The sequence below is a fragment of the Suncus etruscus genome, chromosome 11 (genome assembly GCF_024139225.1).
Source record: "Suncus etruscus isolate mSunEtr1 chromosome 11, mSunEtr1.pri.cur, whole genome shotgun sequence".
Classification (NCBI taxonomy): domain Eukaryota; kingdom Metazoa; phylum Chordata; class Mammalia; order Eulipotyphla; family Soricidae; genus Suncus; species Suncus etruscus.
In genome coordinates this window covers 9,973,906-9,997,179 of record NC_064858.1, presented here as the reverse complement: position 1 = coordinate 9,997,179, position 23,274 = coordinate 9,973,906, and positions in this window count along the sequence as shown.

Below are 23,274 nucleotides of genomic sequence, written 5' to 3'. Positions count from 1 at the left end.
TCCACAAACATTCTCTCCTAGAGCTGTCACTTCAAGCAGAGAACTCCCCAATCCTGACCCCACCAGCCCCCACAGTTTTTGTCCACCCCACCCACCTGTTCAAGGGCCCATTCACTCCTGCCCAGTTCAATCTCAGTACTGGGTTCCTCCTGGTTCCATCCCATCCTAATATTCCCTTTAACCCCCAATTCTAGCATGGTCTAGCCTGAGCCCCCACCTCAGCCAGAGAACACAGAGGCCAGGAGCCTCGGGACAGATCACACAGTAGACAGACACAGGTCCTGGGATGCCCCCAACCATTCCCCATGCACACTGACTCATAGTTGGGGAACAGCATCTGGCCACCATGGACTCCGATGTGGCTGTGTTTATCAGGGGTGGGGATCTTAGAGGAAGGGCCCAGTAAGGGATGTCAGAGCGAGGGGTGCAGGTGGGGTAGAAAGCGCCCCAAATATAGCAGAAGGAGCTGGCAGAGACTCAGGAGGTGGAATGCAAGGGAGAAGGGAGGAAGGATCCTCCAGGACCGGGTGCAGGGGAGCAAGGTACCAGGGTACCTAGAGCACATGGGGGAAGCTGGTCCCAGGGGCAAGAGTAGGAGGGGTGCCGGATTATTCAGATGTTTTATTCTCAGATGACATGGCATCATGCCTAAGAGCCCAGAGTGGAAGATGGTGGAAGCAAGGCTGGCATCTTTTTGTGTCTTTTCCACCAGGCTCTCTCCATTTAAACTGAAATCTTGCGGGACTACAGAGATGGAACGAGGAGTAATGTACTTGGTTTGCGCAAAGGTGACCCCAGTTTCGTCCCTGGCACTGCACAGGGTCCCCTGAACACCCTGAGCACAACTAGTTGTGATTTCCTCCCACCGAAAAAATAGCAAACAAAACCACCAAGCTCTTTTGTGTTTTTCCCCTCCTTGGCTGAGTTAAAACTCGACTATTTTTCCAGTAAGGGGATTGAGGAAAGCTGGAGAACTGCCTGAAGATAGGGCAGTGCTCAGAGGGCAGCATGACCCAGGGCAGGTCTGAAAAGGAAGTGGTTTAATTTGTCCCCACATATCCTAACTGCCTTTTGAAACAATCAATCACCCTAATGCCCGGTTTGGAATAGCTCAAGGAATGGTTACCCACCATGCAGCTTCCATTCAAGCTTTCTCTCTCTCTCTCTCTCTCTCTCTCTCTCTCTCTCTCTCTCTCTCTCTCTCTCTCTCTCTCTCTCTCTCTCTCTCTCTCTCTCTCTCTCTCTCTCTCTCTCCTTTCTTTCTTTCTTCCTTCTTTCTTTTTTTTTGGTTTTTGGGTCACACCCGTTTGACGCTCAGGAGTTACTCCTGGCATGTGCTCAGAAATTGCCCCTGGCTTGGGGGGACCATATGGGACGCTGGGGGATCCAACCAACAGTGGTCCTTCCTACGCTAGCGCTTGCAAGGCAGATACCTTACCTCTAGCGCCACCTTCCCGGCCCATCTTTCTTTTTCTTTCTTTCTTTCTTTCTTTCTTTCTTTCTTTCTTTCTTTCTTTCTTTCTTTCTTTCTTTCTTTCTTTCTTTCTTTCTTTCTTTCTTTCTTTTTTTCTTTCTTTCTTTTTCTTTCTTTCTTTCTTTCTTTCTTTCTCTCTCTCTCTTTCCTTCCTTCCTTCCTTTCTCTCTTTCCTTCCTTCCTTCCTTCCTTTCTCTCTCTCTCCTTCCTCCTTCCTTTCTTTCTCTCTCCTTCCTTCCTTCCTTCCTTCCTTCCTTCCTTCCTTCCTTCCTTCCTTCCTTCCTTCCTTCCTTCCTTCCTTCCTTCCTTCCTTCCTTTCTTTCTTTCTTTCTTTCTTTCTTTCTTTCTTTCTTTCTTTCTTTCTTTCTTTCTTTTCTTTCAGTTTTTGGGCCACACCCTGTGACGCTCAGAGGTCTCCTGGCTATGTGCTCAGAAAATGCTCCTGGCTTGGGGCACCATATGGGACGCCAGGGGATGGAACTGTGGTTCGTCCTAGGACAGCCTGTGCAAGGCAAATGCCTACCTCTCTTGTGCCACCTATCTGGTCCCCCATTTTCCCTCCTCTCCTTTTTTTGGGGGGTCACACCCTGAGGAGCTCAGGGGTTACTCCTGGCTCGGCTCTCAGAAATCGCTCCTGGCAGGCATGGGGGACCAAATGGAATGCCGGGACTCAAAACACCATCTGTCCTGAATCTGCTGAGTGCAAGGTAAACGCCCTACCACTGTGTTGTCTCTCTGGCCCCCCATCTTCCTTTCTTGGTGATGGTGGTGGTAGTGGGGCCCTTTTATCTGCACAACAGGCTGGTTCTTCCTGAGAACTCAGTGCCTGTGGATGGCCAAGCACAAGACTGCAGTGAGAGGAAAGTGGCTTCTAATTGTGCACACGGTTAGATTAATCCGTTGAAATCTGAACCCTGAAATTACTGCTCTGACGGCACACAGCAGGGCGGAGACCAGAGAATAAGCAGAGGAGCTCGCTGCACTCCTGGTAGCCCCTTGGGGGCACCCTAGAAGGGCCAAGATAACGCCCTAGAAGCGGGTGCCTCTCTGGAAAGGAAAAGCTGCCCCACTTGCCGGTGCATTCCTTTGTGGCCTTAAATCAACAGGGCCTGGCTTCAGCCATGACTAGAACCAAATGTTGTTTTCGGAGAAGCGACGTGTCAGGTAATTCATCAGGGAAGGAGGACAAGATGCGGAGACCAGCAGGGTGGGCAGGTTGGCCAGCATTTCTCTTAACCCATTCCTGAGCATCTGGGAGCTCTGGAAAGCTCACACTATGGCCTCCTCACAAAAGCCACGTCGTCCTGGCTGGCCATGGTGCACAGTTTGTCCCACTTCACATGAGGCCAACCCACGGTGGAGTTAGGAACAGGACGAATCCAGACTCTCCCTCACCCCTGAGATAACCCTCTGGAACCTTCCAGTCCTGCACAACTGAGATTCTCCAACCAGTGTTCCTCAGGCAGACCCTCAGGACTAAACACTCAAGGGGCCTTTGTCCTGGAAACCTAGGCAGGGTCTTTTTTGGCTGTCTGAACTTCAAGCCACCTTGTCAGAGCCTGATCTTTAAAGTAAAGACAATCATCTCAATAAGACTGACCCATGGGGCCGGAGAGATAGCACAGCAGTGTTTGCCTTGCAAGCAGCCGATCCAGGACCTAAGGTGGTTGGTTCGAATCCCGGTGTCTCATATGGTCCCCCGTGCCTGCCAGGAGCTATTTCTGAGCAGACAGACAGGAGTAACCCCCGAGCATCACTGGGTGTGGCCCAAAAACCAAAAAAAAAAAAAAAAAAAAAAAAAAAGACTGACCCAGCCTGATTGTATGAGTATATGGTGTGGGGTACAATGACATTATACCAGAAGAAGCCTTTTTATTTAGCAAATTCCTCTGAAGACCTAAATCCTACCTTGAGAGGAGGTGGGTGGGTAGGCACAGGCCAGGCATGGAAACTTCCAGAAGTTCTTACCATCTATCTCTCAGGGAACTGGTCAGTCAAGTGCCCCAGAGGTCATGGCGCTGAAGCCCTCAGTCAGCTCCACATTCCAAACACATCACTCAGGCATGGCCGCTGGGCTGCTCTGGTTGCCAGTTAGCGGGAGGAAACATCTAGAACACATCGGATCATGTACAAGGGGGTGAGACTAATCACAAAGCAACTAGAGTTTTTTTTTGGATTTGTTTAAAGGGGTACGAGAGTTGTTAGAAATCTTTCAAAATAAGATGGTGGTTGTGAACTCAGGGTCTATGAAAAGACTCCACCATGGAAATGGACCAATTGCAAAGGAGAGAAACAGGCTCCGTTATCTCCATAGAAAATACCTGCAGGGGCCAGAGGGATAGCACAGTGGGGAGAACATTTGCCTTGCATGCAGCTGACCTGGGTTTGATCCCATTGAGATTGCCAAGCCTGTTCGGAGTAATTTTTGAGCACAGAGTCAGGAGTAACCTGACACAGATTCAGGAGTGCTACCAGGTGTGGCCCCAAACAAACAAACCAAAACAAGAGCTACCCTCAGCGACAATGTGCCAACTTTTTCTATGCCTGAAAATACATGTTTCATCCTCATCTTCCTACATGGTCATGAGGAAAGATGGAGGGGGGAGTGCGGGGGATGTTTCATCACTGACAAAGGAAGGTACTTAGGGGGAATGAGTTTGCATCACCTCTGTTTTCCTTAGAGCCCTGCCAGGCAAGGAGAAGTGAGAGAAGACCAAAACGAAAAGGAGAGTTTGGAAGGAAAAGAGAGAGAAAGAGAGCCTGGTTCAGGAGGAGCCATGGAGGGCGGAGCTGCCCGAAAGGGTTAATCTCCGAGCCCACATCTGGAGGGAGTGAGGCCCTTGGCAGAGGCAGCCGCGGGCGTACCAGGCCGTACAGGGGAGCTGTCCTGCCTGATTTATCATCCCCGCCCATCCTGGGGATGAGGTGTTGAAACCGTGGCTAGAATGTGAACAAGAAACACCAGGATTCTGGTTTTGTGGCTGGGGAAGCTCTGGAGAGCCTGGAGTGCGGGGTCTAGTGAATGATTGTCTTGCCTTTGGCAGCCATGAGCAGGGCTCGTGGGCACTGCCTCTGCTCCAGCGAGCTCTGAGGATGGAGCCCAGAGGCTAGGTGGAATGAACCCGAGCAACAAAAACCAGTCCTGAGGCCAAGGCTGGCCTCTCTCTCTCTCTCTCTCTCTCTCTCTCTCTCTCTCTCTCTCTCTCTCTCTCTCTCTCTCTCTCTCTGTCTCTCTCTGTGTCTCTGTCTCTCTCTCTGTTTCTCTGTCTCTTGGTCTCTGTATCTCTGTCTTGGTCTCTCTCGATCTCTCAGTCTCTCTCAGTCTCTGTCTCTCTCTGTCTCTCAGTCTCTCTCTCTCTCTCTCTCTCTTTCTTGCCCGCCTGCCAGAGGGCCATAGTCGATGTTAATTAAGCAGCTCCCCATGTTGAAGGGTAAATACAGCAGTGTAAACAGCACCTGCGGGCGTCTAGACATGAGTCCCCCCCCCCACAAACCGTGTGCGTCTGCAAGGATGCAGATGAGATTGGGCCCCAACTTTGTTCATTAGAAGATATAACAACTCCAGTTTTTAAGGAGGTGCTGGTACAGTGCAAAGGAATGAGGTGTGGGGAGGAAATAGGGAGCAGCCAGGGGGTCAGAGCACAAGATCAGCTGACTCCAGGGGGTCCCTTGTTGTGTGGTACTGAAAGCTCCACCGTCCAGTGCTCTGTTGGTGGGAACAGGCTGGTGTTCCCTCTCTCATTCCTATTGGGCATCTGTCCACAGCTAGAATCTCAGGACAAGCCTTAGGAAAAGGGAGATGGCCGTAAAACCCACAAATCTTTGCTCCAGTGGCCTCTCTCATCACTGACCCCATCCACTAGCTAGGCTAGAAGTGTGGGAGAAACAAGAGCCAGCTGTAAATGGGTTCAGGTTGATCTAGGCTTTGGGAGGACTCAATCACCCTTCTAGACTCTGGGCTTTTGTATGTGCAGCACCCTCAGCTGGGACATCTGCCCCTCCGCATGGTCAGGGCATGTCATGGGCAGTTGTGCAGGTTGCATGCTGCACAATTATCCCCAGAGACGACAGTGATGCCCTGGGGTCTCTGCAGCATGTAGTTGAGGCCTCCTTCCCTCCCGTAGGGTCTCTTATGCCACCTGGATGTGGCAATGACCGTTGTCTCATCTGGTCCCTGACTGAGCTGCTCAGCTGTGCGTGTCCCATGCCTGGAGTAGGTTTTATGGTTATGCCCCATGGCAGGTCTCTGCTCATACCCTGAAGGGCCAACTGATGGGCCACACTGGCAGGAAACTCAGTCTGCATTGCCCTGGGGCAAGGGGGAGGGTGGGGTGGGGGTGGCAGTGGGGCTGGAACCTCCCAGCTCCCTGTCCAATGCTGCCCGGGGCATCCAGGAGGTGATTAGTGAAGCCCAGATGGATGCGAGGCCCCAGCTCAACTCCTGTGCCAGGGAGGCCAAAGTTCTGCTGGGTCCCAGAGAGGAAACAGCAGCACCCAGGCCTGTCTGGGTCTGTCAACCAGCCCTAATGAGGGTCTGGGGGTGGGGCCCGGGTGCAGTCTCCCAGGGAGGCAGGGGGGGCCTGGGGCATCTCCGAAGGCTTAAAATAGCCGAGCCCACCACAAACACCTTCCTGGGCTGCGGAGGGCACTGGGTGCCAGGAAACTAATGAATGCCGGCCCGGGGGAATTAATTGTCGATGAAATAATATGAACACGAACTTCCTGTTCATCAGTCCCTACAGAAATTAATTAGCCTGGCTTGGCAGCCGTGGACCATATTCTCCAAGGGATTTATAGATCTGGCCCCGCGGTCTGTGGGAAACCTGGCAGGGCCAGGAGAGCTGTGCGTGGCAGCTTCGTGTCCCCACACGCCTGCTCCAGAGTCCTGAGACGCACGGCGGGGGGGGGGGGGGTATGGGGCCATGGGGCTTAGCCCACCCCCACATACCTGGCTCTATCAGCGGGGGGGCCTGCTTCCGCCCTCCTTGGGCCCCCCAGAAGGCCCCTGGGCTGAACAGAGGAGGTGGCAGCTGACACTCTGCAAATTCACAGCACCAGAACAGCAGGGAGAACATTTGCCTCATACACAGCCAACCAGGTTTGATCCCCGACATTCCACAGGGTCCCCTGAGCACCGCCAGGAATAGATTCCTGAGTGCAGAGCCAGGAGTAAGCCCTGAGTACCCCCGAGTATAGCCCTCAAAATCAATAAAATCCCCCAAACCAAAAAAATCCAATAGTACCAAGTGACTCATGCTGTCTCCTGAGCTTTGTGATGAGGAAATGGGGGTATGGACAGCAGCTACAGGTGGGGGTCCTCCTTTTGGAGGACTAGGTCTGAGGTGTCATCCACACACTTCATGAATTTAGGCTATGTCCACCAGGTCCCCCATTCTCATGGCATTCAGTAACTAACATTGTGCCTGGTTTACACCTGCTTACAGTATTAGAAGAAATTAAAGCACTTTTCAGAGTTATTCTTAGTCTATAACCTCATTTAATTTTTTAATCTGAGGACACCGATATATATTCCCATTTTAGGGGACTTTGAGCAGTGCAGACCCATTAAAATTAGGAGAGGTGGAGGGACTTTTGCATTTTATTTTATATGCATGGCTGATTTGTACGTGAAATGCACAGGCACTAAAATACTGGCCTGAGTAAGAAGAACTTTTCATGCACTAGTTTGTCTCGCGCCATCATTTTTACTCTTCACAGAGTGAAATCTTTCAGGGGCTGGCACAGCCAGGACAATTTGGGAAAGAGACTGATAATTCAGTTCTCGTTTAGAAGGAATCTCCCCCAGATCCAGCAAATCCCTGCAGTCAAACGTCTTCCATGGGCAGAGAGCAGGGGGACTGAGATGGACCTCACAGTCGAGTTGCTGGGCTGAGACTTGATGGTGAATCATGGTGCTGGTACACCTGGTCGGGAGAGATGGAGGGATCCAGCACGAAGGCCAGGATAAAAAAACAAGTTTTGTCTCACAAGCACCTACAACTCAGCTCTTATGAGGTTTGGATTCTGATCTGTGTGTGGCTCACTCGGGTGCCAGCTGTGGCTCAGAGTGAGTGTGGAGTTGGGGGCACACCCGGGGAAGGATCAACGGCAATGGGGGTGGTCGGGGAATGTCGTGTGGTATGTGAAGCAGGCAGCGCCCATATACTCCTCCATCTCAACTCCAGGATCTAGAGGCCTGGAAAGAGGGATGTGGGGCTGGGAGCCCCCGGGCAGCCCTGAGCCAGCAGAGAAGGATCTGGGCCAAGGCCTCACTGCAAACCTCCTCATAAAGGAATTCTCATTAACGGGCTGATGAAAATGTTCCTGGCTCTTCCTGCCAATTTAAGCAATAAATATTTATTTGCGTGGAGTGAAAATTGCAAAAGGAAGGAAGGAATAAAAACGAGTTTCCCTGAAAAGATGATGGAAAAGGTATTATAGAATAGTTCCCTGCTCAAAAAAAAGGAAAAGAAAGTATAGCCACAAACACATATACACACATTTATATATACACACAGGTGTATATATATATGCATATATACAAATAGGTACATATACATATCATGCGCCTTCTTATGCACACCAGTACAGTATACACACATCATACAGGTATACATGTATACACCACACATAGAAACATGCATGAAGTTATACATACATATACATATGCACACAGATATGCGTCTACACACAGACACATGTATACACTCATATCTCAAAGCATTTCCCATGCATATGTACAGGAGTTACTTTTAAACTCCTGGTGATGAATGGCTGATCATGGCAGGGTACATTCTGGGGGGTTCCTAGCACAGCTTCCAGAACTGCAGGACCCCACATCCCTTGGTGTTCATACTGAGCCATCAGCCCATTGACAAGTAGTGATCCAGGCATCTAAAGTGCTTTTAAGGGCCCGGAGAGATAGCACAGTGGTGTTTGCCTTGCAAGCAGCCGATCCAGGACCTAAGGTGGTTGGTTCAAATCCCGGTGTCCCATATGGTCCCCTGTGCCTGCCAGGAGCTATTTCTGAGCAGACAGCCAGGAGTAACCCCTGAGCACCGCCGGGTGTGGCCCCAAAACCAAAATAATAATAATAATAATAATAATAATAATAATAAAATAAAGTGCTTTTAAGAGGCCCCAGAGAAGCATGAACAAGAGGGACAGAAGCAATAGCACAGTCTCATGTGGCCAACTAGGGTTCGATCCCCAGCATCCCATTGGGTCCCTGAACCTGACATGAGAGATTTCTGAGCACAGAGTCAGGAATAACCCATGAGCACAGCCAGGTATGACAAAAAAAAAATTAACAAGAGCATTTTCCAGTAGGTCTAGAAGTTGAGAACATGCCGGAGTGATTGTACCTACCCACCTCCAGCATTTGAATATAAAGAAAAAAGAAAAAATGAATACCCAACCTATGTCAAAGGTGCTATATGATATAGGAGTAGTCCTACATCTATAAAAAAAAAAATTACCCACACACACTCACAAAAAAAGAAAACCTCATTTAAGATATCCAAAAGTGTGGGGCCAGAGAGATAGCATGGAAGTAAGACGTTTGCCTTGCATGCAGAAGGACGGTGGTTTGAATCCTGGCATCCCAGATGGTCCCCCATGCTTGCCAGGAGTGATTTCTGAGTGTAGAGCCAGGAGTAACCCCTGAGTGCTGCCGGGTGTGACCAAAACAAACAAACAAACAAACAAACAAACAAAAGATATCCAAAAGTCTGGAAATTAATTCAGACAGAAACTTACAAATAACCCAGGGGTCTAAAAAGAAACCTTAATGGGAACTCTGAGTGTCTGGAGTCAAAGGATGAGGCATTAATGGAGAGGATGTCGCCCACATGACTTCAGGGGGAAATTTAATGGTATATTAGACCTGAAATGTTACAGCATAAAAACAGGCCACTTATCTGCATCTTTATCTTGGAAAGTTGGAAAAAGAACTAAATGAAACACAAGTAGAAAGACTAGAGATCAGAGCAAGACTTAATGAAATGAAACACGTAAGGCAAGCCTGAATCCAGAGCCAAAAGTTGAGACCCTGAAAAGAACGGCAAAATGAATAAGTCCTTGGTAATACTAATCACAAAGCAAAAAGGGTGCGAATAACCAATAATCAGAGATGAAAGCAGGAAGATAAATTTCTCCAGTTCCCACAGGCATGAAAATCCTGTCAGTGACCCTGTTTGTCCAAAGGCGCAAGATTATAAATTTCAAAACATTATCAGAGCCATCAAAATGGCACAATTACCTGATGATTTCAATCAGGTGGTTGTTGTTGTGTTTTTCTGTTTTAAGGTGTGACCCGAACCCTATAAACTTTAATTATGGCTCATTAGCCACAACTTGATAAAATACCAGGTTCTCACAGAGGACTGTGTCTGGTAAACTTGGAATTGCAGCCACAGATGTCAGGGAAGAGAGATAACCCTGGGGTCATGGTGAGAGTTAGAGGTGGTTTTGCCGCCAGACCTCACCTGCAGGGATGGCGTTCCCCAAAAAATTCCAAATGAGACAGGAAACCCATCCTTCCTCCTCACCCACAAGCCCAGTGAAGTTCTTCCCTTCTTGCGTACATGTGGCTGTGGCACTCCATCTTGGTTGAGGGCTGTGACCAGGGTGGAAAACTCCCTTCACACCGATTGTCACCCAAGGGACCACAAGCCAAAGGTCCTGCCTGTGCCATAATGGCTCAGCACTGGATGGGTTTATGGGCTCTCTTGGGTTGTTTAGAAGTTGAATCCAGGCCTAGGTCTATTGATGTCTGCGTCTGCTGTTTTCTATTTCCTCTGCCCCAGGGTCCCTGCAGGAATTGAACCAGGGAACAGAGAGAGCAGTAGTTGGTGGGGAGGTGTCCAACACTTGAAAGCCCACAGTCCTGGTTGGACCCAGGCTTGTCTCTCTAAGCCTTGAGTCAGTCCCGTGTATATCTGAGTCTTGTGTTCATCCAAGAGAGCAAAGGGCCCTTCTATTTCCTCAATACCTGTCCAGCTGTCCTTGGCTCCTGGTGGCCTGGAGACACTCTCTTCTTCTGTCTACTCTGGAGGTCTCGTGTACCCCCCGACTCTCCTTCCCCTTTTCCTCCTCAGTAAAACCTAGGCCATGTTCATACTGGTATTGTTCTCAGCTCCCTGAGGCTTCCAACAGTGTCTGGAGCCAGGAAGATGGACTCAAACAAGCACCAAGGTTGGACATATCACCTCTGGCCCTCTGCTTCCTGTTCTGCACAGAGCCTGCCTCTGGGATGCATGAACAGGAGTGGAGAGACCCACTCGGGAGCTCATCTCAGCTCCTGTGGCAGCAAACCAGGGCCCCTTGCCCGTTGTTCATGCTAATGCCAGTCTTATCCTTGACCCTTCCTTGCTGAACACTAGCAGGTTTCACCCCAGCAACCTCCCCTGTTTTGACCATGATTTCATAGCCACTTTCTGGTTCCTTCCACATTTATTGGTGTCTAACTGTCTTGTTTTCCTTCTTCAGATTTCCTCCCATTGTACCCAGCACAGCCAATCAGGCACTGATTTTAGAGATGCTACAGAGAGAACAATTATTTTAGAGCACCCTTTGTGAATCTAAGTTTGTTCTTCCATGTGCCTTTTTGTTGTGACAAACAATGGGAAACCAAATTTATTTTTTGCCTATAAGGGTCTTGGGCTGGAGTGATGGGTGGGAAATTGAGGACACTGAGGGAAGGTCTCATCGGTGGTAGAATTGAGGTTGAAACATGTAATGCCTGAAATGACTGTATTAAGAACAACCTGGGGAACCAGAGTGATATCACAGCAGGTATGGGGTTTCCTTGCACACAGCTGAATTGGATTTGATCCTTGGAATCCCATATGGTCCCCTAAACACTTCCAGGAGTAATTCCTGAGTGCGGAGCCAAGAGTGTCCTCTGAGCACCACCCTGTGTGGCCCCAAAGCAAACAAACAAAAAAGAACAACTTGGTAAATCATGGTGTTGTTTTCTTCCGTTGACTGAAAAGAGCAATTTCTGAGTTTCTAGAGCTCACAGCTCAGACTAGAGGTTTCGCTCTGAGTTCCTGGCTGAGGACCTTCAAAATATCACCCCTCTGTGCCCTGAATCAGCCATTCAGGAAGTCAGGCATGGAGTGAGCTTGGTCAGGTCACTGCAATGATTCCAACTCAGGATTATGTTCTCCAAATTCCAGGCAGCTTCTCATTTTGTCCACCCCAAAGACCTCCCTCTCCAGTTTCTAAGAAGTACCCAGGATCCTCGTCCCCTGTAGATAGTCTGCCCCTTTGGGTCTCATAACAGGGGTGTGTTGGGGATCAGGTTGCTGTCCACTTCCTGCAGAAATGGTTTCCCCACTGACTGCTGTCCCAGCTCCCAGACCTCTGATCCCCTCATTACTGACTCTCTGCAGGCACAATGGCCCACGTCTACCATGTCCATCATGTCCACATTTATTCTTCTTTAAAGGAGAACCGCCCACTGTCAGAGTACATATAAGAGGATGATTGCCATGCCAAGTATCCTACACCCCATGATCATTCTGTAACAACAGACAGTAAGTAACTGACAAAAATATATACATACAATAAGTAACAGACAATAATAATAGTCAATAAGTGGGGCCCGAAAGATAGCATGGAGATAGCTTGTCTTGCCTGCAAAAGGACAGTGGTTCAAATCCCAGCATCCCAATATGGTCCTCCGAGCCTGCCAGGAGCTAATTCTGAGCGTAGAGCCAGGAGTAACCCTTGAGCACTACTGGGTGTGACCCCAAAACAAAACAAAAGATAATAATAATAGTCAATAAGTGGGGCCGGAGAAATAACACAGTGGTAGGATGTTTGCTTTGCATGTGACTGAACCGGAATGGATCCAGGTTTGAACCCCGGCATCCCATATGGTCTCCCAAGTCTGCCAGGAGCAATTTCTGAGCATAGAGCCAGGAGTAATCCCTGAGCACTGCTGGGCGTGACTCAAAAACCAAAAAAAAAAAAAAAAAAAAGTCAATAAATAACAGACAATAATAATCAATAAATTGCAAACTGACAATATCAGTCATTAAGTAACAAGCAGACAATAATAAGAAACAGATATAACAGTCAATAGTAACAATGGTGGAAATGTGAAGAAACTATAATATGCTCCCTTTCTTTTCCTTCTTGTTAAACACACTGGAAAGGACACGGATTGTTGCTGTCCACCAGAAACAGGTAAAGCTGGCTATCTCCCCCCACCCCCAAGTTGGCGGCGCTCACCTCGCCTCTTTCCTGAGCCAAGCATCATTTCCAAAGCTCCCTGGGGCCTCAGGGCCTCTGCAGGTCCTCGCCATGAGCCCAGAAGAAAAGGAGTATTGTTGGCAAGGCGTGCTCCAGCTGAAACTCAGTCCTCAGGAAACTGGCCAGAGAGAAGGCCCAGGATAGTCTGAGCTCAGTCTCTGTGCAAAGAGGGCACCAGCATTGGCAAATGGGACTCCCAGGCACACAGATGCAGTTGTGCGCCAGGGTGGTTCAAACCCACTTCCCCCAAAAAGGGGAAGAAAGTCTCAGGTGTGCATGGCCAGTAGGGCCGGGACGTGAGTGCCAGCCCAGGAAACATGAACCCTTCACTGCTCTGCCTCAGGAGCTTTGGGCTTCCCTGGAAGATTTTGCACCCTGGAAATGCACCCCTGGAGGGCAGGGACGGAGCCCAGCAGGAAGTAGGAACCTCAGGCAGGCCTGTCTAGGACCTGCTGCAGTGAGCCTGGCCAGTGGATGCTCCAGGTCCCCACATGGCCGCCTCAGTCTGACCATGGGGAGCCCATCAGTGGGCGCGAGAACCGTCAGCATGGCTGTTGGCAGGCTGCCCGGGCAAGGGTGCCAGGTCGGCTCAGAGCCCAGCTCAGCCGCCCTGGGCAGGAGGGGGGCGCCCCGTCTTGTTGCGATCGGACCTCCAGTGCAACGTGTGTTTTCTTTCATCCAAATGACTGTGCTCATCGCAAAGAGCAGCCTTTAATTTTCTTCCTGGAACCGAGGACCATCCTTAGAGCAACAAAAGGTCCCCAGGATGGTGAGGTAAGATTTGAATTAAGAAACCTTGGCAGATTCCACTGCCCGGCAATTAGCGGCGAACAGGTTTTTAGCAGCTCCTGCCCCGATGCTCCTGTGTCTCGGGACTCCCGTCTAGCACCGTCGTAACTGAGCGGCACATGAAGTCAGATCAGCTCCCAGCTGCCACCCGGCGAAGTGCACATGGTGGAAACTTCTGTCCTGGATGGGCTCCTGTGGCCAACAGGATCTGACTACAGTGCTGATGGCAAATGCCCGCCAGACCCGGCCACAGGATCTAGGAGCTCCCGGGGTCTCTGTTCTGTGCCTTGGTGGCCTGGTCCATGGTGCCCAACAACTCATTAGCTCTCCAGGGAGAGGAAGGGAAGGCAGCCAACGCCTGCCCATTCACTGGCCCCAAGTCAGGACCCAGAGTGTAATCTGATGGAGCCGTGGTCCAACATGGAATTGGACTCCTTCCCTCATGCCCCTCGCCAGGCATGTGAACTCCTGCACAGACTTCCAATGCCAGCCTCCCCCGAGCCCCCAGCCAAACCAGGAGCTGGTCCCTCCCTCCTGCCCGCCCTGGCCGGGCACCTCTCCCAGCCCAGAACACACCTCATATTGTATGGTGGCCACTGGCCGGGGCTCCTGGTGGGGCCTGCAGGCTTGGGCTCAGCACAGAGTGGATGCAGGACCAGTTGGCCCAGGAGGCCTCAGAACTCCCCTGAAAAGCAAGAGGTGTATGAGACTGGAGAGCACAGTGGTAAGGTGCTTGTCTTTCATGCTGTGGACCCAGACTGACCCAGGTTTGATTCCTGGCATCCCGTAGGGTCCCCTGCGCCTGCCAGGAGCGATTTCTGAGCACAGAACCAGGAGTAACCCCTGAGTGCTGGCAGTTGTGGCCCAAAAACAAAACAACTAAATAAAAAAAAAAAGAGAAGAAAAAAAGAAAAGAAAAGCGAGACGTGACAGTGTTCTCAGCATTGGGGGTGGGGCTCTGATTTCTTGTGGCTTCATGTTCTTTGGGGGAACACACCTAGAGGTGCTCAGGGCTGACTCCTGGCTCTGTGCTCAGGAGTCACTCCCGGCAGGATTCAGGAGGACCATATGAAGTGCCAAGGATGAAACCTGGATTGACTGCATATGAGGTGTGTGAACCCCACACTGTCCCAAGTCTTCAGTGTCCCCAAAGTCAACCCACATTACAGAGCCAGGAATATCCAGAGTCTCTCTGGGTGTGGTCCCTAAACAAAAGCCATTAAGAACATGACCACCACACACTTTCCCCGTGACCAACTGGCTATCCCCATGACAACATAATCTGTCCCCAAAACCAGTACACACTGTTCCCGCCCGCCACTGTTTGATGAAACAAACTTGTCGATGACCAGTGCCCCAGAGGGTCAGGGAAAGAATACTGCTATGGATTTTGGTGCTGCAGGACACCCCAAGAGTTCCATATTCTCAAGGTTGAGCACTGAAATATCTCTGGCCTGATCCCCTGAGCAGTTCTGGGAACCCAGTCTTCCACCAAACCCTCCCATGTCCTTCACATCTTCAGAGGCTGTGAGTGCTGAGGGGCACTTTCCTGGGTGAGAAGGTGGTGATTGGCACCTCCTCTTCTGCCCCACCATGTCTGGGGATAGAGTCACTTTCCCCCAAGGGCTGGCCCCGTGTCTGCCCGGAATGGATAATCCTGTGGCCCAGCCCTGGAGTTCCCTGTGCCCCGGGTGCCTTACTCACTTCCTGCTCCTGCTGCCACCTCGCCAGGAACACCCAGCAGCCAGTGGTCCAGACACAGTCTCTTAGGTCACCTACTCTGGAGCTCCCCAGGGCAGGGACTTGCGGGTTTCTCTTTGTTCCCCAGTTCTGGCTTCTGTAGCGGCAAGTGACGCAGAGCAAATGCTCAGGAACGTTGGTTGGTGCCTCACCCCACTTGTCTGGTCCCCTCAGGGGACCTTTCCCTTTCCCACAAGGGCCTTTCCTGCAAGGGCTCCTCCATCTGCAACAATTCTCATGGGGCACCACCTACCTGTGCATGAGCTCTGAGGCCACTAAGCTGCATTTCCCTTTATGTGAAGAGACCAAGAGAGGAATGGGCTGGGAAGGGCCAGCAAAGAGCCCATGGTTGCTTGCTGCTCAGTGGCCCCAAGAGAGGAGAAGGAATGAAATTGGGGTCTCCCTCCACATGGCCAGGATGGGTCAGAGTTGTGCTGGGGAGTGGGAGACCTGCCCAGAGCCCAGCCTGCGACAGGGACACTGCAGAGGGAGGAACTTACTAATAATGGGTGGGGATGCACAGGGAGGTGGAGAGGGGTTGTAACCCAGCTAGCCCAGGCCACACCCTGTTTACTCAGCATCCGGATGCCCAGCATAGGCTGTACCTGCAGGTGAAAAGTGCCCACTCAGGGCAGGTGACCCTGGAAACCGCAGGCGACATCTGATTGCTTGTAGCCTGAGGGTCCCAGCCCCAAGCCCACTTGAGTAGAGAGCAAATGTGGTAACAACATCACTGGGAGCTGTGTGAGCAACTTGGACTGACCTTTGCGGCCTGTGCCAGGATTCGAGAGGGATACAGAAAATCTCTCACTGTCTCGTCAGATAGGCTGTGCCACAGACCAGGGCGGGAGCCAGTTGTTCAGGACCCTCATGGGAAACACACAGCACTGAGTGTTGAGCCTGAGAAGGGTTGTACACTGCACAGAGACTGAGGGGTGAGTTCACTCACAGACGGCGGGGGGACTGGGTATCCTGGAACTGCTAAGATACTCAGAGCTCCTTACCCGCATGAGAAGACACTCAGGTACATATTGGAATCTTGGAACATGAAAGCAACCTTCCCAGCTCCGACAACCACATTGGTCTGTTTGTACTGACCCCCTAAATTGGGATGAACAAGTCTTCAAAGGAAAGTTACGACCCCTCTATGTCCCCAAACACAGCAATAGTTTCAGGGGCCACTGACCCCCTTTGTTTGGCTGATCCCAAATGCTTTGGCACTTGCTGAAACCAAGGCAAGACAGAACTCACAGCCCAGATGAAGGCTTTGGGTACCTTGGCACTGTCTTAGCCTGAGTTGTCCTATGAATGAACAACAATGTTTTTGCTGGTGTCTTAGTCCAGGCTTGGGGCCAGAGCAACAATACAGCAGATAAGGCACTTGCCTTGTGTGCTGACTCAGTTCTATTCCCAGCAGCACATAAGGTTCTCCCAGCCCCACCAAGAGTGACTCCTGAGCTCAGTCAGGGGTTAGCCTTGAGCACCAACAAGATGTGGTTCCCTACTCCCCAAAAAAGAGAAATATGAATGAAAAAAATTAAATGTACTATTTCAGGAGAAATAGTACAGAGGATAAGGTGCTTGCTTTGCACGTGCTTGACCCAAATTTGATCTCCCCATAGGGTCCCCCAAGCCTACCAGGAATGATTCCCAAGTGCAGAGCCAGGAGTAACCATTGAGCATCGCTTTTAGGTGTGGCCTAAAAGTACATGAAAAAAAAAAAATAGAAGAAGCATTGTCTAGGATCAGGCAAGCTTGAGGCTGGTATGTGTGTGCATATGTATGTGTGTGTATGTGTGAATGTGTGCGCGCGTGTGTGTGTGTGTGTGTGTGTGTGTGTGAAACCTACAGGGACCCATGTGTGTAGGGAACCAGCAGCAATGAGCCCTTTGATACGTTAGTGCTCTGGAGCTGGGATGTGGGATTAATTACTATTGACAGACCTGTGGGGGCCCAGCCCCCATTACCATTAATGAACCTCCTTCTCTGGAAGCCTCCTCTAACTGGCCTCTGGTCTCTGTCAAGTAGGTGCCATCTCTAAAGTGTGTTCTGCACCCGCCTTGCAAAGCAGGCAGCCAGTGCTCATGTATCAGGGCTCAGTGAACCTCATTCCTGCCTGGGCATCGGGGAGGTGGGCAGGGTGGTTGTGGGGGGTTGCTTCTCCCACCCCTCCCAACGCTGATCTCTGTCTGCAGAAGCTGTGTCAATTATTCATGCTAACAGCCTTAATCCTGAGTCTGGTGCTGCCCATAGCACCTGCCTCTGTAATGAACCCACCGGGCCTTCTAAGCCCCGGATCAGCCTCTGCCACTGAATCTTCCAGGGCAGTAGGGGGGTGAAGGTCTCCCTGGCACCATGGGTTCCCAGCATCACAGTTAGCCCATGGCCCTGCAGACTTTTCATTCTACAGATCTCAAAGCCTTTACAAGTTTCATTAGCACAGGAATGCCTGGACACTGGATGCTATTTTTTTTTTTTGATTTTTGGGTCACACCCGGCAGTGCTCAGGGGTTACTCCTGGCTGTCTGCTCAGAAATAGCTCCTAGCAGGCACGGGGGACCATATGGGACACCGGGATTTAAACCAACCACCTTTGGTCCTGGATCGGCTGTTTGCAAGGCAAACACCACTGTGCTATCTCTCCGGGCCCACTGGGTGCTATTTTACAGGCCAGGAAAACAGATGGTGTGGGGCCAGAGAGATAGCACAGAGGTAGGGCATTTGCCTTGCACGCAGCCAACCCAGGGCAGACACCCCCTCCCCCGTTCGATGCCTGGCATCCCATATGGTCCCCTGAGCCTGCCAGGAGCGACCTCTGAGCGCAGTGCCAGGAGTAATCCCTGAGTGCCACCAGTGTGACCAAAAAAAAAAAAAAAAAAGAAGAAAACAAAAAAGAAAAACAGATGGTGCTTCCTCCTCCTCTTCCTCCTCCTCCTCTTCCTCCCCTTCCTCCTCCTCATTTTCCTCCTCCCCTCTCTCCTCCCCTTCCTCTTCTTCCTCTTCCTCCTCTCTCCTCCCTTTCTTCCTCCTTTCTCCTCCTCTTCTTCATCCTTTGCCCTCCTCCTCCTCCTCCTCCTCATTCTACTCCTCTCCTTCCTCCTCCTAAAAGAGAAGAGAATCAAAAAAAAAAAAAAAAAAACCAGATGGTGCAGGGAAGTGACTTGCCCAAGGTCACAGTGCATGAGGGGGACCCTGAGGGACTTAGGCATGGCCAAGCACGGGCTCATCTCCCACAGCTTAAAGATGCTGAACACGAGTGTTTGCTCATGAGTACACATGTATTCTGACACATTTAGGGGTGCTTATATGTGCACATGCTTGTTTGTGTGCGGTCATGGGTACATGTGTATGCATGAATTGTATATGTGTATTCATAGGTAGCTTTCTCTGTGTGTGTATTTACATGTGTCCGCATTGTGGGACTGTGTTGCATGCTTAGGTACGCACACACATGTGAGTCTGCATGTGTACTTTCTTGTGAGTTGTACTTGCATTGGTGCATGTTGTGCATCCTTGCATGTGTGTACATGTGCCATGCGCATCTTTGCATGCGTGTGCTGACTGATGACTGTGACCAGGACGTTCAGTGCACCATGAGACTGCTCCAAGCACAAACCAGCCCCACCTGCTGAGGGACATCCTGTTCTGACTTTGGTCTGGAGCTCCACCCTTTTGCACATCTGGGGAGAGTCCCCTGCACCCCCACTCTCTGTCTGTGTGGCCCTTGCACCTCAGCTGTGCCGTTAAAGGTGCCCTTGTTCGTCTGCTCTCGAGTACTCCGAAGCACCCCCTCTCCTAGATCTCCTAAGGAACCTCCTTCCCCCCCCCACACACACACACCGGGGTGCATGTAGAGTGTGAGGATCCGGATTTGGCCCCTCATACGGCTGGGAAAAACATCTCCCATGCATGCTCATCCCCCAGAGAGCTCAGGCCCCAGGGAGCAGTGAGCCTCCAGCCCTGTCGGCTGTGACAGATCCCAGATCGCAGCCCGCCAAAGGCAGGCAGGTCACCGGGCTGCTCCGTGACCCCCTAACCTGTACCAGGCTGCCGCAAGCTCCCCTGTCAGCTCTGTTTATTCCGAGAGACTGATGGCGTCCAGGTGGGGCTGCCCTCCCCTCCCCGCCGAGGAAAGAGCTGGTGGGTGGGTGGTGGGAAGCAGGCGGGACCCCTTCCTCCACATGAACTGCTCAGGGCTCGCTCAGGCAGCCCCTGGCCCCATTCTCCCCGCCATGCCTGAAGGTAAGTGTCCAGATGGCCCTGCAGCACCCTGGGGCCACTGAGAAGAGAGGGGGCACCCAGCACCAGAGTATCAGAGTGTTGGGATGGAGAGAAGTTTACTCAGCTCCAGGTGTTGGGTAAAAGGATCAGTGTTGGCCTGCCATGTCCAGCACACGGCAGCTGATCTGTCCACACCTGCAGAAGCCACAGCAGAAGCCACTGGTGGGTTTGGAACCCAGGGACTGGGAGCAGGGGGCAGTCAGCCCCTGTGGGATGGTCTTTAGTACTGGCCACAGAATTTTCCAAGGATCCAACCCAGGGCCTCTCATACCAGCACAAACTCTACCCTTGAGTGTATCCCTGACCCTGGGCATTCAGTGTGGGTGAGATATAGCACCTGGTAACGTGGGCACTGTGGGCTGTGGGGGGGGGGGTAGACCCTGGAACAAGAGGAGAGAGCAGAAGAGTGGAGGTGGCAGGATTTGAGGGCGCTGCTCACTCTCCCTCTTATCCTGACCACCCCTGTCCATGCATGATGGCCTTGCACACTCTCACCCGCCTCAGTCTCTCCATAATGCTCTGCCCGAGAAGAGACCAGAGTCTCTCTTGAGCATCACGAGAGGGCTGGAGGGAGAAGCTCAGTGGGGCCCGACTTCTGGTTTGTTCTGTTTTGGGGCCACACTCGATGGTGCTAAGGGCTTACGCCAGTGGTACTCAGGACTCTGTGCTCAAAAATCACTACCGGGGGGCCCAGAGAGATAGCACAGCGGTGTTTGCCTTGCAAGCAGCCCATCCAGGACCCAAGGTGGTTGGTTCGAATCCCGGTGTCCCATATGGTCCCCCGTGCCTGCCAGGAGCTATTTCTGAGCAGACAGCCAGGAGTAACCCTGAGCAACGCCGGGTATGGCCCAAAAACCAAAAAAAAAAAAAAAAAAAATCACTACCGGCAGAACTCCAGGGACCCTCACTGGTGGCCATGTCAAAGCACATGCCCTACATGCTGTGCCATCTCTCCAGTCCCAGTATTATTCCCACAACTAAACAGGACCCAGCCCTCCTCAGACTTGCTATCTGGGGTCTCCACGGAAAAGATTCCCAAAGGATGTGCTCTAGTGAGGAAAAAAAAACAAGAGCCTGAGGAATAGAATGGTGGTACAAACAAAGAAAGTCAAAAATATGGGGGGAGGGGGCAGAGCAATAGCACAATGGAGAGGGTGTTTATCTTACATGCAGCCAATCCGGGTTCAATCTTCGACATCCCATATGGTCCCTTTATGTACTGCCAGGAGTGATTCCTGAGAGCAGAGCCAGGAGTAACCTCTGAGCACCACTGAGTGTGGCCCAGATACCAAAAACAATAAGGAGGGAATGGGCTCCATGGTAGGTCACTTGCCTTGCATGTGGTCAGCTGGGCTGGGTTCCCACCACCACAGAAAGAAAGTCAAGAAAGACAGGAGTGCAGGGATATAGGCATCATTTCTTTAGCATCACTAACGTGTGTGTGAGATCCAGACCTCCTTCCGGAGCAGCAGACTTGGAAACAAAGCTCCTCCATCCACCAAGACCTGGAGTTGCTGGCAGTAGCCTAGGAAGGGAAGACGCTGGGTGGAGATGACCGAATCCAGCACAGAAGCACTGAAATGGGGTCTTCACCAAAGATAATGAATGCAACACAGAAACACTAGTGAGTCTGTTCTTTCCAAATGATGATAATGGCAAGAGCGATATCCCAGATCCAGAAAAAAAAGGGCAGCAGAAAGCCCTGTCAATGGAGCAAAGGTCAGTCCAGCAGGAAGAGTATGAATCAAACCCTCATGGAGAGAGAAAGATGAGGTCGAGAGAATGCTCAGATATGAACTTATCTTTTAATAAAATAAATTCTTGTATTCAAATCCCATGAGAACAGTTACAAGTTTGTTGATGATTGGGGTTTAGAATCATACATTCTTTACTACAGCACATTTCCTGCCACCATTGTCTCCAGTTATTCCTCCTAAACGCTCTCTCTCTCTCTCCCTCTTCTCTCTCTCCTCTCTCTCTCTCTCGTTATGAAGGGTACATGCTTAAATACTTTCCCTTCTTTCAGCACCCACTCTGTCCAGAGTGATCATTCCCAACTCTCCTTGTCACAGTGCTTCCCTTCTCTGCCCTCAACACATCCTCCACTCTTTGTGACAGAGCTGCCCAGCATGGACATGGCCCTCATCCCTATTGTCTTGGGGATTATACCATACTATCTTGTATTCCTCACAGCCCACTAATGAGAGTGCTTGTTCTATGCCTGTCCCTCTCACTCGGAGATGACTGAGATGCCGGTTCTCAAACACACGCCCGCTGTAGCTTTGGGATTAGGATGAAGGGAATGATTTGCATTCAGCTGAAGAACAGGCTCCCCCCCCCCCCACGCCTTCCGAGGCTTCCTTCTGTGGTGGGAATCTAGCCAGGTGGGGGGGGGTGGCGGTGGCGGATGATGTGCTCCTTCTCCCTCTGGACCCCAATTTCAAAGCTTCGAGTGTGTGGTAAATCTAAGCAAAGATAAAGATTTGCAGGTGTGTCCGCCTGAAAGCGAGAGGGCAGATGCATCTGAAACGTGCTTCTGACCACATGAGACATCTGCAACCCATTAGGGGCGGCCTGAGGGTGTGTGGGGAAAACTGGGGGTACAGATGAGAGCTGACTTCTGCTGAAAGGGTCAGCCCGCGTGGGTGGGGACCGGAAGATGCAGAGGTCCTGAGAAGTAAGTCGTCTTTCAGGAGTGACCCCTACACTTGCTGCCCCGCACCCCCTGTGTTCTTTTCCTTTCCTTTTGCTCGGCTCCAGCCCAACCATCTCCTTTGGGGCACACCTGCCCGTTTCCGCTTTCCAGACTTGCAGGCAGCCGCCTTGCCCCAGAGCTGTGCTCCCATGTGCCTCTGCACCCTTTTCTTTCCCAGCACTCACGGGAGCTCCGTGTCTCAACGCAGCTTCCTCCCCAGCAAGAAGGAACAAAGTAAAACTGTCACCGTGTGGGGCATTGCTCGCAGATTACTCACTGCCTGTCATGCACCCTGTTGCAAGCCCAGGAGTAAACCACCAGCTTTTATGAAAGCCTTTGCAGTAGCAGTCGATTGCAAAACCCCCCTGGCTGCGAAGGTGGATTCGAAAGCATGGTGACCGAGAACTGGGTTCAGAGTGTCCCCAGGTGGGCACACACCTCCGCTCTATGCCTGGGGACTGTGTGCAACCTCCCTGTGGAAGATGTAGGGCGGACTTAAGAGACAGGCCTGAACCCAGCCCCAGCCCAAGGATGCATCCCCCAAGTTCCACCAAGGATTTATACATGTCTGGTTATCTTGCTGGCCTCTTGATAAACCATTACTTCTCTGGGGCATTTTGTTCATTGCTAAACCCCTAGTGACAGACAGAACTAGCCTGTCAAAACCTGTGCGGTAATCTGAGAATTGAAAGCCACACTCTGAGGAACTGCTAGTATCAAACTGAGTTGAAGGGAGAGACAGTATCAGAAACCACAGCTGGGGCTATGGGTTTCCCAAGCATAGTTGGTAATAACATATCCAAAGACTTCAATTAATGCCCTTTATAAAAAGGGGGACATTTAAAAGTGACAGGTCAGCTGGGGCCAGAGAGAAAGAACACAGTGGGAGAAGGCATTTGTCTTGCATGAGGCAGACCCAGGTTTTCATCACCAGCATCCCATAGGGTTCCCCTGAGGACCTCCAGGAGTGATCTGAGTGCATGAGCCAGGGGTCAGCCCTGAGCATTGATTGACATAAGAGTACCTAATAATA